The sequence below is a fragment of the Nicotiana sylvestris genome, chromosome 10 (genome assembly GCF_000393655.2).
Source record: "Nicotiana sylvestris chromosome 10, ASM39365v2, whole genome shotgun sequence".
In the NCBI taxonomy this organism is placed as follows: Eukaryota; Viridiplantae; Streptophyta; class Magnoliopsida; order Solanales; family Solanaceae; genus Nicotiana; species Nicotiana sylvestris.
Genome location: NC_091066.1, coordinates 148,225,614 through 148,243,725, shown reverse-complemented (window position 1 = coordinate 148,243,725; position 18,112 = coordinate 148,225,614).

Here is an 18,112-nt window from a genome sequence, read left to right as displayed (position 1 = left end):
ATTTATCGAACATTCTTTATCTTCTTTTTATTTATTTAGCGCCTTTATAAATCCTCAATCAATTAATTATGTTTCAATCTCATGTCATTTGTTGTTGGTAAAATATGTGAGAAACCGCTTGGTTTGATCAAGATGAATTAAGACATCTCTGGTTTCCTGATGTTTAGTTATAATTACATATTTTTAGTGTGTTACTTTATATTTTGGGACTTTAATGCTAAACTATATTATATTTGTGCTTAATTGAATTTATTTTATGTGTAGGTACTTTGAACATAAAATTGAAAGCTAACTAAAAATTTTATGTATATTTTATATACTACAAGAATGGTTCGTGATTATTTAAGTATTGGACAATGATTGAAGCTTACTATTCTAAAAGAAGACAAAAGAAAAAAAAACAAATGCAAATTGAAAAAGAAAGGAAAAGAACGAGAAAGTAACGAATGCAAAGTTGAGTAGCTAAGCACAAAGGGAATCGAGCTTGGGCAAAAGTCAGGCGACGCGAGGCAAATTTCTCGCGATAGAGCTCGCGCCGCGAGGCCTACGGCGAGACGGAGCTCGTGGGAAAGCTTGCGAGGCAAGGTCTATAGCGAAGGTGTTCTGGATTTTAAAGTCTATTTCGTCTCCTTTTTTATTTTAGACTTGATTATTTCGTCTAGGTCTTTTCCCTATACATATAAATAGTCATTAAACACTATTTTTGGGAGATTCGACCTAAGGAGGCAAAAACACATTAGGAGCAAGGCGGAGAATTCTTCTACGAGTTTTTCACTTCCTTCTTCCTATTTTCATTATTGGTTATGAATTTTAGTATTGTAGTTATGGATACTACTATGAATAGCTAAATTGTTATCTAGAGTTTTGATAGAACCTTTTGTAGGATAAATTCTTGTTATGTTTTTATATAATTGAGTCGTTGGACTTCTCTACTTGTTCAACTACGTGTTTGTTGTTGTTGATTGAATGATCATCAATTGACTGTGCCTATTTAGTATGTATTGCTTGGAAAAGAGTACATATTTAGGTAGTTGTTGAACAACATCACTCCTGAAGTATGTGAGTAATCAATACGATTGGTTTAAAGGTGGGATTAGAAATAACGAAACATTGGTGCGATCTTAGTGATCGGTAAACTAGTGTCAGCTAGCGTAGTTCGGAAGAATATGTCTAGTAAATTGTGGTAGTTCCTCGGAAGAAAATTATGACACCCGAAGTTCTCACGATCGGTAGAGAATACTTAGGCGAAATTATAGAAGGCATAGCGGGAAGGATTCCGACAATTGAGGAAATCATAACTCTAGAACTCCTTAGGCTTGTCTCGAATTTCATCCTTGTTAGTTGATAATTTTAATGCTTTATAATATTTCTTGATAATTTTAATGCTTTATAATATTTCTTAGTTAATTAGTAGAAATAAAAACCAAATCTTTATAACTAGAAAATTATTTGAACTTATGTTTCTTTGTGATATTGAACAACTGTAGCTGAGCCTTAGTTCTCAGTGGGATTCGACTCCGAACTTGTAAACCAGATTATATTTGCAACGACCCCTTAGTCCTTTTCATAAGGCATAGTTGGGCATGATCATTTCCCTCAATGATTGGCTATATTTTAATTAAGGGATCGTTTGGTTTGAATATGGCTTATGACGAGATAAGTTATGCTGAGATTATTTTTTATCTATTGTTTGGTATGTTGTATTAAAAATGACAATTGTATAATTTCTAAGAATAAGGTATAAGTTATCCCGGTGCTAATTACTCCACCCTCTACAAGGTATAAGTTATCTCGGTGCTAATTTTAATCACGGGATAACTTATACCTGATTTGCTAACCAAACAAAGTATTAAAGTTGTATTAAATTTTTATACCAGCACTATACTTTCTTATACCTCATACCAAACGACCCCTAAGTGTATAATGAATCTAAGTGTGGAAATGTTCAACTTTTCACGTGGTGTGATGATGAGAGCTTAGATGATTAAAATGATAAAAATATCCTTAATCTAAAAAAATAAGGCCTTTTTGGCCGCATTGAGAGAATCAATCAATGAACCTAGTTGTTCAACACCTGGGTATGTACCTCCTTTACAATAGACAGTTGTAAAGAACTGTAAAAATTTTATGTCATGGAAATCAGGTTTCGAGTCACTTCATATCCTATAATCATGACTTTCTCCGTGCGTAATTAAATAGATCAGGTTCCTAAAACTATTCTAGACACGTCTCTACCCCCACAATTAGAGCCAATTAGAACTACCTCATTTAAATTTTCAACATTGGGCGTCATTCTTTCCCAATTTGAATCGGATTATAAGTTATTACCTTGATTGATTAAGACTCAAACTGCCACTTATTTAACTTCCTACTCTCAATTACCTTATATAATCTCTTACATCTCTACGAAAATTTTCAAATCAGAAGCAAAAGCAAACAACTTATAACCCCAATTCTCTCTAAGAAACCTGAAAATCTTAACTATGTTGACCTCACAAGATTTTTCCACAACTAGTTTCTTGAAGTCTGAAATCACTCCAACTGTCAACACCCCTTTTGCCTCACCAACTCAGTTCGAGTCAGACCAAAACCCCACTCAAGAAACACATAAGTTATTACCATACTAGTCGTTGCCCTCAACAGGGAATAAAGTAAAAGATATGAACATACAAGTCCAATAGTGGAGGAATCTGAGATTCAAGGGGGAGAAACAGTGAAAAGTAAGAATGAGAAAAGGTGAAAAATTGAGTGGTGATGTTGGAGTTGGAGTTGCTCATATGGAGGGCACTGGATGCCATAATAAAGAATTAGAAGGAGAAGATAATAGTATTGGTGTAAAAGAAGTCTCTGGCGAAAAATCAGGTCCTTCTGCTACCGGTGAAGGCGTAGAGGTTGGAGAAGGAAATTCTTAAAAAGTTCCTATAAAGAAGATGGTAGAAGATAATTTTGGAAAATGTGCTAAAGAGGTCCAAGAACATGGTTCCTTGGCCTTTGACAATGAAAAATCTCCATATTTGAGGATATAATTTTCTAATACTAAGGGAAAACCTGAAGTAAACAAAGAAGGGAGTGATAATGATGATGCAATTTTAGCTGAGAGATTTACTTAATTGAAGAAGAAAAGTGTGGGTAAAGGAATAATCATCTAGGAGTGTTAAACACATAGCCAACAAGACAGTTAAAAATGGGAAGTCCGTGACTCCCAAGGCTAGGATCCAAACACCAAGGGAATGAGCGATGCTGCTCTTGAGAAAGCTTTAGAGGAGAATAAGAAAAAAAAAGAATGACACGAGTTCTAGTTGAGGAATGAGTCTGAAGTAGAACGAGTTAACTTAGTCAGTGAGGAAGATGAGGAGGTTCCTCTTAAAAGAAAAGGAGAAAAAAAAGGCTGGATCATCTTCAGTCATGCCCGAAAAGAAGAAGACCCTCAAAAAGGGAAAATCTGTGGACACCCAGGTCAAAGGAACCAATTCCAAACATCAGAAGAAAACAAAGAAAAATATTGTTATTGTAGGCAAAGTGTGCTCGTTTAATGGCCTGATGATATTGAAGGGTGGAGTGATAGACCTTGCTACTTTTGAGATATTTAGAATAAAAGAATTTTTGGAGAAGCTTGAGCACCAAAAGTGGTCACACTAGTTTTTGTATCCACTCTATGTGATGTATGGTAAATCAATATTGCACTTCTATAAGATTTTCAAATTGTTCGAGGAAGGTACAGTGAGCACTAAGGTGAGGGGAATGAACTTGGTTCTTACAACTTAGCTCCTAGAAGAAATCTAGATGGTACATGTAAATGGGTTTAATACATATGTTCGACGAGAATGACTCAAATTAGGGGAGGGGGAGGAAGATATGTATTTGACCTTGAAATATATACAGGGCAAAGGGAATCTAAAACTAAGGAAGGTAGGTAAAAATAAAATAAAATTGATTCACAAGCTCCTGCTCGAATTTGTGAATAATTGTGTGCTATTGTAACAACACGGTCGGTTATTTTGAGTATTATAGCCCCGTTCCTTTATTTATCACCTATTTGGTATTTATTTGTTGTTATGTGACTTGCGGGGGTGGTTGGTTTGGTTCCGAAGATGTTTTTGTAATGAATTGGGATACTTAATCCCAAGATTGGAAGCCTAAGTTGAATGAGTTGATCGGATGTTGACTTATGTTTGAATGACTCTAAAATAAAGTTTTGATAGTTTCGATAGCTCTATATGGTGATTTTAGACTTAGGAGTGTGTTCGGATATTGATTTGAAGGTCCGTAGATGATTTTGGCTTGAATTGGTGAAAGTTGGGAAAGTTAAAGTTTTGAGAGTTAAAAGGATTGACCGAGAGTTGACTTTGTGTTTACCGGGCTTGGATATTGGTTCCAGAAGTTGGAAAAGGTCCGTTGTATCATTTATGACTTGTGTGAAAATTTTAAGGTCAATCGGAGTTGGTTTGATAAGTTTCGGCATCGATTATAGAAGTTGAAAATTTATTAGTTTCATTAGGCTTGAATTGAGGTGCGATTCGTATTTTTGATATTGTTTGATGTGATTTGAGGGCTCGACTATGTTTATATATTATTTAGAACTTGTGGGTATGTTTGGTTGAGGTCCTGAGGGCCTCGTGTGAATTTTGAATGGTTAACGGGTTGAAATTTGGACTTAGAAGATTGGTCAAGAGTTTCAGGTCTTGCGATCGCACATACGAAGGATTTGGTCGCAGGTGCGCGATCGCAGAAAGCGTGTTTGGCATCGCAGGTGCGGATTTTTGTTAGGCTGGGAGGATGCACATATGTGAGGTTTGGGCCGCATCTGCGATATCGCAGATGCGGGAAGTGGAGCAGAGGTGCGAAGTTGCGAGGGGCAGGAGTTTCCACATAAGCGGAGCCCAGGATGCGACTCTGCAGAAGCGGAGCCTGGTCCACAAAAGTGAAGGAAAGGGCCTTCATGAAAAAACCGCAAAAGCAAAGTTTTGGCCGTACCTACGGAGCCATAGAAACGATTAAGTGAACCGCTGGTGCGAGATGCCTGGCAGATTCATAGGGTCGAGGGTTTGAGCTATTTTTTCATTTTTGGACTTTGCAAGCTCGGTTGGAGGCGATTTTGAAGGGAATTTTACTAGATTTCAAGAGGTAAGCAAATTTTGATCGTTTTTATCTATTAATATTGAATACCCATTGAATTTTCTACCTAGATTAAAGGTGAAATTTGGGTAATTTTGGAATAGGGATTGAAGAGTAAGATTTGAGAATTTAAGTGACGATTTGATGACGGAATTGGGTAATTTTTGTATGGTTAGACTCGTTACTGAATGGGTGTTTGAATTTTATAAATTTTGTTAGATTCTGAGATGGGGGCCTAGGGTTGACTTTTTGACTTTTGTTAAAGAGCCTAGCTTTATCGTATGAAGTTGATTCATATAGCTTGTGTTGATTGTATTAAGTTATTTGTGGCAAGAGTCGAGTCGTTCGGAGGCCAATTCGCGAGACAAGGGCTTGTTGGAGTAGAGATTTGCGCGGGTTGAGGTAAGTAACACTTCTAAACTTGATTCGGGAGTATGAATCCCTGAAATACGTGTTATGTGGTTAGTGTTGAGGTGACGTACATGTTAGGTGACAGCGCATGGGCGTACACCATGGTAATTGTGACTCGATTGTTTTCGTTGTACCGTGTAGTTATCAAACCTGGTTGTTATTCATGAAACTCCTACTTGTTGGAGTAATTGAGCTACAACTCATGTTAGAAATCATGCTTAGACTATATGCTTGTTCTGTTGGGACCCACAAAGGTCACTTATACTATTGAATTATCTACTTAAATTGCAATTATGCACCAGTCACATCTATCATTTGCATATCATATCTCAATCTCTGTTTTCATTTATTATCACCTCATATTATCATTATTTGGGCTGATTGTCATGAGATTTGGGAGCCCAAGAGATTGGAAAGATTGATGACTGAGTGAGGCTGAGGGTATGATTGTGAGAGATATTTATGAGATCGGGTTGCACGCAGTAGTAGGCTTTATTGATCTATGCCATAATTGGCTTATATTAGCATTTGGGTAGGATCCGCCCCTCCAGAGTCTGATATACTAGCGGTGAGCGCAGGTACCTACTAAGTGTGAGTGCCAAGTGATTAGGAGTGTTGAGTGATTGAGAGTGATGAGTGATTGGGAGTACTGAGTGATTGAACGTGTAGTGAGGTTGAATACTCCGAAAGTATGAGTCCATGGGTTTATCACTGTGTTGCATTACAATTTACATGCATATTTGACTTGTACATATCGAGATGTAACATACCTCATATTAGTCATTCCTAGAATATTTATCTGTGTTGATCTTAAACTGTTGCACTTGAAAGCATGTCTACATTTCTGTACCGTGTACAAAATGATTATGAGATTTCTCTGAGCTATTCCTGTCATTTTTCATGTCATATATGTACTGTTAAAATCTAGATTTGGATCGTACCTATCTAAGCTCATCAACGTTTTCAGCCCAAGGTTAGTCTTGTTGCTTATTGAGTACATTGGGTCGATTGTACTCATATTTATTCTGCACTTCATGTGCAGATCCAGGTACTTCTGGGTATGGCGGTTGCTAGATTTGGAGCTTCATATATTTGGATACTGTTGAGATAGTTGCCTTAGCGTTCGCAGACCTCAACTCTCCTTCCTTTCAGTTTATTAGCACTATTCCATCATTCTAGACAGTTATTTTTAGTAGTTAAACTGTGTTGACATTTTACTAGCTCATCTACTCAGTGACACCCGAATTTTGAGAATGTTGTATTTGAGTCGAAGTATTACTTATCGACTATTTATGAGAGTTATTACTGTTAAACCTGTTTCATTTTGTTATCAATTTAAAATACATAGTTATTTGTAGTTGTCGGCTTGCCTAGTACTGTGATAGGCACCATCACGACATGTTGAGTTTTGGGTCGTGACAAGTTGGTATCGGAGCTCAGGTTACCTAGGTCTCGCGAATCATGAGCAGGTTTAGTAGAGTCTTGCGGATCGAACGGAGACGTCTGTACTTATCACTTATGGGTTCTATTTCTCTAACTAGAAGTCTAGAATTGAGAAATATTTTATAATTTTTTTTCCAAAATGTCCTTGTAAACTGTAATCACTCCTTCCCCAATGAAAGATGAAAAGGTTATTTATCGAACATTCTTTATCTTATTTTTCTTTTTATTTAGCGCTTTTATAAATTCTCTCTCAATTAATTGTGTCTCAATATAATGTCATTTGTTGGTAAAATATGTGAGAACCCGCTTGGTTTGATAAAGAAGATTTAAGACATCTCTGGTTTCCCTCAATGATTGACTATATTTTAGTTAAGCATGTAGTTAGTCTAAGTGTGAAAAATATCTAACTTTCCACATGGCATGATGACAAGATATTAGATGTTTAATATGATAAAAATATCCTTAATCTAAAAAAAGCCTTTTGGTCGCATTGAGAAAATCAATCAATGAACCTAGTTGCTTGGCACCTTGGTATTTACCTGTAACGACCCGACTTGTTGTTTTGAAAATTAGCATTCTGTTCGGTGGCTTAAGGTCTCGAGCAGCTTTAAAATATGTATTATGACTTGCGTGGGTGGTCAAGTTTAGTTTTCGGATGATTCAGAATTTAATTGAAAGAACAATTCTTGTTTTGGAAACTTAAGTTAAAAAGGTTGACCGAATATTGACTTATGTGTAAACAACACCGGAATAGAATTTTGATAATTTCAATAGCTCTGTATTGTGATTTTGGACTTAGGAGCGTGTCCGAAAAATTATTTGGAAGCCCGTAGTTAAATTAGGCTTGAAATGGCTAAAATAGAAATTTAAGTTTGGAAGTTTGAACGGGGAGTTGACTTTTTGATATTGGGATCGAAATCTAGTTCTGAAAACTTTCATAGTTTCGTTATATCATTTATGACTTGTGTGCAAAATTTGAGGTCAATCGGACTTGATTTGTTAGGTTTCGGCATCGAATGTAGAAGTTGGAATTTCTTAGTTTTATTAGGCTTGAATTGGGGTGTGATTCAAGTTTATAACTTTGTTTGATGTGATTTGAGGCCTCGACTAAGTTTGTGATATGTTTGGAGACTTGTTTGTATGTTCGGACGGGGTCCCGAGGGGCTCGGGTGAGTTTTGGGGTGGTTTTGGACCATTTTAGGCCATTTATTACTGCTGGTTTTTGACAACAGTGTGCAAAATTTCTGATGCGTAAAGCTAATTTTGGAAGCTTATATCATGAAATCTATTAAGAATCTGGAAATTTTAAAAAACACGAAATTTGTAGACCTTTGATTATAGTTTCCAGAAAGGTAAACCATTCATCATTTGGACATTTGTACAAAAAGTTATAATTGATTGATTCAAGGCTAGTATTGCAGATTTTGGCTACAACAGCGTGCATCGCTAGAAATTTCTGTTGCATAGGGCTGACTTTGAGAGCTTATATCTCGCAATCCATAAAGGATTGGGAGATGAGTAAAACATGAAAATTATAGTCCTTGTTGTCTAGTTTCCATAAAGTTAAATCATTTATCATTTGAATTTTTTACATAAAGTTATGTTTGATTTACTAGAGGCTGGTAATGTTGTTTTCTGGGGCAGAAGCAAATCACAAGTATCAAATGCGATTTATAAGTCGTAGTTGACACTAGAGACTTGCCTGGACAGATTACAAAATGGGGGTTTCAGCCATTTTTAACACATTTGGAGCCATATAGCTCGGATTGAAGCAATTTTAGAGGCGATTTTCGGGAGATTTTCAAGGGAAAAAATGGGGTAAGTGTTCAAATTACCCGAATCTATTGCTATTTTAAGCATCAAATTTGTGATTTAAGTTGGAAAATTGTGAAAATCCTCTTGGTTTAATTTGAAGATTTGAGAGTCGAATTGATTTCGGAATTTGGTGAAATTTGTATGGTTGGACTCGTGGTTCGATGAACGTTCATATTTCGTAACTTTTGTCGGGTTCCGAGATGTGGCCCCATTGGTATTTTTGGGTGTAATTTCGGATTTTTTTTGAAAAATTAGTTTTTCTTTATGGAATAATTCCTATAACTTGTATTGACTGAATTGAATTAATTGTGGCTAGATTCGAGGTATTCAGAGGCCGATTTGTGAGGCAAGGGCATAACAGAGTAAAAGAATTACGCAGTTTGAGATAAGTAACTCTTCTAAATTTAGTGTTGAGGGTATGAAACCCTGAATTATGTGTTATGTGATTGATTTTGATGTGACGCACATGCTAGGTGATGGGCGTGCACCCTGTGAATTATGATTTTGTTGTTTCTATGGCACTGTATAGTGGTCCTATTTTGTTGATGTCATTATTTTCACCATGTGATAAAGTAATTGAGTTGTCAATCATGCTAGATATCATGTTTAGGCTTTATGCCGATCTTGTTGGGACACACAATGGTCGTTTCTTGTTGTCATCTCACTGATTTCATTGATATTTCGTACTCAGTCATTCATGCATTCATATCATATCTTAGTCTCAGTTGTTATTTATTGATACATCAAATCATTGTTGTCGGGCTAGTTTTATGGCATTGTGAGCCCGTGAGTGAGATTGGAGAGGTTGATGACTGAGTGAGACCGAGAACCTAATTATGAGTGATAGTTATGGGATTGAGCTGCACACCGCAGCGGTTATGCTGATTTATGATAGTGCTTGGGTTGAAGGTAGGAGCCCTTTCGAAGTTTACACACACCCTCAGTGAGTGCGTGATCACGCCCAACTATGCCTTATAAAAAGGACAAAGCGGTCGCTACAAATATATTTCGGTTAACAAGTCCGGAGTCGAATCCCACAAGGAATTAACCTATCAATCACAGCTATTGGACTCACAGAAATTCACGTATTCAATCTTTATAGATATTTAAGTAATAGAGTGGATGTTTACTAACTAAATATTACGAAACGAAAATGCAGTAATTAACAGCTAACTATGAACGGTTTGTAAACAAGAATTGGAAGGATCTAAGGTTCTGATTTTCCCTGTTGTCGGAATCCTTTCCGCTATGTTTGCTATAAATTCGTCTAAGTCTTCTCTATCGATCATGAGCACTCTGACTGTCGTAACTCTCTCCTGAGTAATTACAATAATGTACTAGACATATTCTCCCGAATTACGCTAGCTAGCTTTTAAGTACTGCTCACTTAGATCGCACCTAAGGTTTCGTTATCCATAACCACACCTTTAAACCCTTCGTAATGATCCCTCATATACATTAGGAGTGATGATGTTCAACAACTACCTAAATATGAACTCTCTCCCAAGTAATCCACACTAAATAGGAACAGTTAATTGAGGACCCTTCAATCTACAACAATAAGCATGTAGTTGAACAAATAGAGATAATACTATGGCAAATTTATATTAACATAACGAGAAAATCATCCTTCAACAGGTTCTATCAAAACCATAGATTAGTAATTTAGCTACTCATACTCATAGTAACAATTTCCCAAATAATTTGCATAATTAATTAAAGAGTAAAGATGAAAAAATGAAGAATTCGATGTTAATCTCCTCCGGAAATTGCTCCAAACGTTTTCTCCCTTCCAAAATAGGCTCCCTAGGTCTAAGATATGTCAAAAGTCCTCAAAATAGCATTTTTATATATATTTATACCAAGTAGGGTCGGGCCTAGACGAAACACCCTTTCATACGCAAAATAGGACTTGGCTCTGTAAAATTTGTACTGCTGCGCCGCACCATGTGGCGCGCTAATGGCCTTTATCAACTTCTCACTTTTCTTGTCAAGCCCACTTTTGTACTGCTGCGTCGCGCCTTACGACGCCACATGCAGTACGGTAGTGCAATTTCCTCAGAGTGAACTTATTTCGTGATTTCGTCCTCTTTTAACATCCAGACTTGGTACATGACCTCCGAACACGATCTCGGCTTAATGTATTGGGTTTTTACTCAGACTTCAAAGCTCCGGATTGATCAATTTAGCTCCAAATTAACTCTTGAGCTTAGGATCACTTCCTGCAAGGCATAAAATACGTACTAAGTATAATTCGCTATCATTTGAGCTCAAACATACGTAAAAATGCAGTAATTGGAATTTAATACTATGGCTAAAACACGAGTTTCTAGCCTAACATCAACACCCCATACTTAGACAATTGCTCGTCCTCGAGCATTTGAACTACACTACACCTAGGGATAACCTTTCATCAACAACCTCCCTGATACATCATGCCAAGAATAATTAAAGTAGACTGAGCACCTTATCATAACATCCCACCCTCAAGATTCGACTTAAAAGTACCATGCATTAGTCACTCGCCCACTTACTATAACATAGAGGTTAATGACATTACCTTTCCTTCATGAATCAAGTGCCCTCACACAACAAAAGAGAGTAATTCCACAAAATAAAATTTAAAAACACTTAGGAACTCAGGATAGAAAGAATTCACTCACTCTCATAAATAATATTTACATGCCACAAAAGATGCAACATAGGCTTGCCCGTAGTGTATTACTCTACTAATCGAGCTTATTCAATCTAGGATCAAGTAGGACTTTAATTGGTTGTAATGTAGGTTGCACGATGGGTAAGATACATTTAGATATAAGAGTGACTACACCTCCCTAAGCACTTTAATACATACATTTCAACATTCAAGCTCATACTTATGTCAACCCATAACTCCACCTTCACATCAATATATATTAACTCCCTACGTCTTCAAGCACAATTACGTCAAGAGCCACCAATATCAATATATATATCTTTTTTCAATTCAAGTGGCTCTTACTTTTTTTTTTCCAACACCATGCACCATTCTCCTTATTCCATTAGTTCCACTCAAAAGCCAAACCAACCACCTCACACTTTAACTTTTACAAAGTATATAACAATTCAAGTGCTCATGAGAGGTGAATAGGTTCAAATAGATAGTTAATTAAAACAATTGGGTAAGGCTTGTAATGTGGTTGCGAAAGAAACAGGATTACAGGCTCAAAGGGGTTAACTACGATACATAACAATTAGGCGGGACACATATATTTCGCTTTGCAAATACACGGGACAAGTTCTAGGCATCAAATGTCATGCACAAAATAACACAAAACCTTACACACACATGACACATAGCTCACTCAGGATTGGACTGATCAAGACACTCTAGTCAAAACAGATAAGCACAGTTTTAATCACACAATTTAGGGCAGTCAAGAATTGAGCCTAGGTGTCACAACTAAGGCCCTTACCGCTCTCAAGGCATATGCAATTAAAGGAAATTGATTCTTCAACTTAGCTTGCTAACTAAAGATTCTTAATTCCTAAAAAAAATAAAAAGATTTAACTACATCCAGTTCAAGCAAAACCCTTGGAAAAGAACCGCGGTACCAAGAAAAAACAAGGGAAAATTGTTACACTACCTAAAAATAAAATAAAAGACATATTTTTGGATTTTCACATATATGAATTTTTTTATATTTTTTTCCTTCGACTCATCTCCCTCAAGAAACCAATCGACGAAATCCATCGTCGGGAAGAGTCGAACTACATACTTAATTACTAACTATACAGGCCCGATAGAATTCAGAATTATAGTTTACAGACCAATTGTCTAAGAAAGCAAGAAACAAATCAAACAAAACCAACTGGCAAATGAAAAAAAAGTACAATACAATTAAATAGGAGCACCCCACCCCACACTTAAAATATTGCATTGTCCCCAATGCAAAACAGTAAAATCAAGAGTGAAAAGGTGACTCCCTAAGGCCTAATCATCAGCACCCTCGAAGGTGCGTAAATACTCCTCGTCATCGGAGGGAATGGAGTTCACATCCTCATTATGTGCAGCTATCCTCCTCTCGCCAACCCCAACCATTGCTGAGTGATAGTAGAAAGGGCGTGATCTTGCTGAAACTCCTCCAAGTTGCCCCTCCTGAGCAGCACGAAGGCGCAAGTCAGCAAACAGTAGTTGTAGTGTCTCCTCAACGCGGACCATTCTCTAGTCCAAATTAACAGCAGTAGCAGGGGGGTCTATCACCGACGTAACATCATAGGCCTTAGTAGGGTAAGACACTTTAATAGTCCTGCAATATTAGTACTCCTCCTACACAAGGTGTGCTCGCAACAATCGAGTGATCATACTCGGGTAATGTAGACGGCGAGCCCCAAATGGTCGCACTTTGGCCATATGCTCAAGCATGATTTTACCAAGGTCAAACCACATCCGAGTCAATAGGGCATAGATCAAACACACTTTCAGTCGGGGGACATCAGTGTCATTTTGAGTCAGCATGATCTTAGCATTAATCAACAGCAAAACAACTCTAGCTGGCTGCTGGAATGTTGCCTTCTTCATGTCCTTGTGGAATTCATTCACATCCCGTGTCCATGCGGCAGAAGAGTCAGCGCCACATAACAAGCGGTGGATAGCCGGATAGTCTGGCCGACGGAGAAATCTCTGAAAGAGCTTGTGGGAATGCTCTGTGAATCCCATAATCCGATTGATCACCTGGGAGAAGAATGGAATCACTTTACCCCTTACCTATACTTTGTAAACCACATTTAGGTTGGCTTCAGGTTGCTAGTTAGCATAAAACTCTTTGACTAGGTTCACATTCACCGCATCACCCGGATGGAATAGACTATCGAAACACAAAGCCCGAATGTTGTTGTAAATTTCACCATATTTGCGGGCCAACTTCCCATCGTCAATAGCGACCTCAGGGTCCGGGTTGACCAATGGGACAAATGTCTACAACCAGTGTCGAGCATGGGCGAGGACAACCCGTATACCATATTTGCATGCTGGCACCTCATCCACATCAGGGTCAATGCGCTCCTCTTCCTCCTCTACTGGGGCGGGGGTAGGTGCCCGTCTTCCACTATGACGGCTACTAGAAGCAACCTCAGAAGAACCAGTGTTAGAGTATTTGCTCGGGCGGCGAGACATTGTACCTGCACAAGACGAACAGTATTAGCCACAACACGAAAACCAAAACAAGACCAAATGGGGTAACCACCCCACACTTATGTTATTGGCATGTTTATAGGTAAAATGTATATCAGGGACTTAGACTACCCCATTGAAAGTGTGCCAAAAGCAATCAACAACCCACCCAACCACCAACATAATGGTACAATCACAAAACCACGGACTATGCTAACTTAACATACAAAATTAAGAAGCTAATCTAGTAACTAAGAAGAGAAATTAAAGAAGTTATACGAATGCACTACTAACAAACTTCATAAAGTACAACACAACACTAGACAAGCACAAAACATGAATTGAATATCCCAATTAGCACCTAGCACCACATTATCTCATAGCAATTATCCGCCACTAAGCAACAATGTCACTTTCTATGTCATTGAGGCATTTAATCGAGCACATGGCATTCACTAGAGTTACCTCATAATTTCAACTTTAATTCTTCCAAGATTACTACACAACCATACCAATCAACCATTCTACCACCACCATAATGTAACAAGGACATAAAGCGCTCCAAATTTGCACAAATATTCCAACAATTTTCGGCCTTCAAGGCACCTCCACCCAACTGCACCATTAAATTTTTTTATAAGCATCAAGACATACTAAAAATCTTCTACAAGTATAATAACAATGGAAACCCCACAAGGTAAGCACCAAGCATGGCCAAAATAAGCAAACAAATTAAACAAAAGAAAAAATTAGCACAACTACACTACCTAGGGTTTAGTTCAAAATAAACTAATACTACTCAACTACAATAAATTACTCAAAGAAAAGAGATGAGAGTAGAGAAACTTACCTTGAGGATGAATGGAAGGGATGGGAGGTGTGTGTAGGAAGGGAATTTGAGAAGAAAAGAGATTGGGGGAATTGGGGGAAGGGCTGTACATTTGGTCTTAGATAGAAAAGAGAAAAAGGGGTTGTCACGATCCGGATTTCCCACCCTCGGGAATCGTGATGGTGCCTACTAGTGAAAGCTAGACAATCCAACCAACTGAACTATTTACCTTGTTTTCATTTTTAATCTGATAACATTTAAGAGCCTACAATTAGATAACAACAGAATTGAATAAGCGGAAGGCTGCATTATAAAGTTTTAATAATACTGCTAATACCAATCCATAACAAATATACCCAAGACTGGTGTCACAACTTCACAGACTGTCTAGAAGTACTACAAATAAAGGTCTAAACAAATAAATACAACATTGTCTCTGGAAATACATGAAAGAAACAGGAATAGTAGATAGAAGGAGACGCCAAGGCCTACAGACGCCTGTAGGACTACCTCGGGTCGCCTGATGAACAAGAAACAGCAATCTCACTGCGATCTGAAGTCTACAGTACTGAGATCTGCACAAAAGAGTTCAGAGTATAGTATCAGCACAACCGACCCCATGTGCTGGTAAGTGCCTAGCCTATCCTCGGCGAAGTAGTGACGAGGCTAGAACCGGACCACCAAATAAACCTGTGTAGTTAAATCATATACAATGGAAATAGAAGCAGATAATTACGACTAAAGTTGGATGGGGGAAACATGCTACGAGGAGTAACAGATAACAACAGAACAATAGTAGAGAAATGTAAGGAATGCTATAAATCAATTACCAGCAAAGATAAGGAAATAAGAAGAACAAGTACACATGTAATACCGTTACAGGCGTGCAACTCGATCCCATCTCATATAGTACCGTTGCAGGTGTGCAACCCGCTCCTATTTCATATTGTACCGTTGCAGGTGTGCAACCCGCTCCCATTTCATATATTATCGTTGCAGGCATGCAACCTGCTCCCATTTCATATAATTACTATTGCATGCGTGCAACCCGCTCCCATTTCATATATTTACCGTTGCAGGCGTGCAACCCGCTCCCATTTCATTTATCAATGTCAATCATAAAAGAATCCCAACAAAGGAACAATAATATAACAACAACATCCCGACAAGGGAATAATACTATAACAACAACATACAGACAAGGGAATAATACTATAACAACAACATACCGGCAAAAGAACAATAATATAACAACAACATCCCGGCAAGGGAACAACAATATGACAACAACATCCCGACGAGGGAACCATAATGATAATCCTCATATTAATCACAATAAACCTCAATGGAGTCACAACAATTATAATACAAGACTCACGGGCATGCTTGACACCGACGTATAAATACTCGTCACCATGCCTATACATTGTACTCCACAATTAACACATAGCAAATAAGACACAACTCCTAATCCCTCAAGCTAAGGTTATACCAAACACTTACCTCGATGCCACGAACACAATTCAAGCCTCAACTATCGTTTTACCTCTTGTTTCCACCGCCAATTCGCTCGTATCTAGCCACAAGTTACTTAATAATATCAATAAATGCTAAATGAATCATTTCTAATGCATGGAAATAAGTTTTCTAAAGTTTTTCAAAAAATCAAAAATCACCCCCGGGCCCACATGGTCAAAACCTGAGGTTCGAACCAAAACCCGATTACCCATTCCCTCACGAACCCAAATATATAATTTGTTTTGAAATCGGACCTCAAATCGAGGTCCAAATCCCCAAAATTTAAAAAACCTAGGTTCTACCCAAAACACCCAATTTTCCCCATGAAAACCATTGATTCTAGGATGAAATCTTGTAAAACGAAGTAAAAGAGTAAAGAAAATGAGTTAAAAATCACTTACTAATGTTTTGAAGAAGAAAGGTTGTTTGAAAAAGCGTCTCTTATGTTTTTTGGGTTTTGAAAAATGAAAAATAACTGAAAATCTCATTTCAATATACCTCTCTCAGACCCCCTGTGCGGACCGCACAAAAAGGAGTGCGGCCGCAGAGCTCACAATGTTGACTGCATTGACATGCTTTAGTATTTTGACCATAACTTTCTCTATAGATTCCCAAATTGTGATTTCTTTACCTTTATGGAAACTAGACACGAAGGGCTACATCTTTCATTTTTTAATCATCTTAATATTCCGTGTATATCAAAAGATATAGGCTTCCGAAGTCAGACCAGTGAAATCCTTCCTCACCGCGGACCGCACAAAAAGGAGTCTGGCTGCAAAGGCCCCTCCACGGACAGCACAAAATCAATGCGGTTAGCACTGGCGGGTTCAGAGATCTGCAACATCTCTGGACCTACAACAGTTATGTTTTAAGCCTAAAACATCCTGGAACCTACCCAAAACTCACCCGAGCCCTCGGGACGTCAAACCAAATGTGCATACTAACTCAAAAGCATCATATGGACCTACTCGTCCGATCACATCATCAAAATAACATGTAAAATCATGAATTAGACCTCAAAACTCAACATTTTCATCAAGAACTCTCAAAGTTCATAACTCTTCAACCGGAAGTCCAACTCACGTCAAATAAACTCCGTTTTCACTAAATTTCACATTTATCTTTTAAATACTATAACAAGTTTGTACCGGGCTCCGGAACCAAAATATGGCCCCGATACCAATAGTTTCAAACATTAATTCTTTTCTTCATTTCTTAGATAATTCAGTAATATAATTTCTTTCAAAAATTAATTTCTAAGGCTTGGGACCTCGGAATTCATTTCCAGGCATACGCCCAAGTCCCATATTTTACTGCGGACCTCCCGCGATCGTCGGAACACGGATCCGGGTCCGTTTGCTCAAAATGTTGACCAAAGTCAACCAAAAATTAAATTTTTAACTCTAGAAATTTCTATTTCTCATCTTTTCACATAGAAGGCTTTCCGGATATGGGTCCGGACCACGCACGCAAATTAAGGTGAGGTAAAAAGGAGGTTTTTAAGCCTCGAAACACTGAATTTGCTTGCAATACAAGTGATTTCTCCACCTCTAAAACAACTGTTCATCCTCGAATGGACATAAGAAGGAAGTACCTGAGTGGGGGAAAAAGATGGGGATAACGGCTCCGCATATCAGACTCAAACTCCCAGGTCGATGCCTCAGCAGGCTGACCTCTCCACTAAACACGAACAGAAGGGAAAATTTTCGATCTCAACTGACGAACCTGCCGGTCTAGAATAGCTACCGGCTCCTCCTCGTAGGACAAGTCCTTGTCCAACTGGACAGTGCTAAAATGTAACACGTGGGATGGATCGCCGTGATACTTCC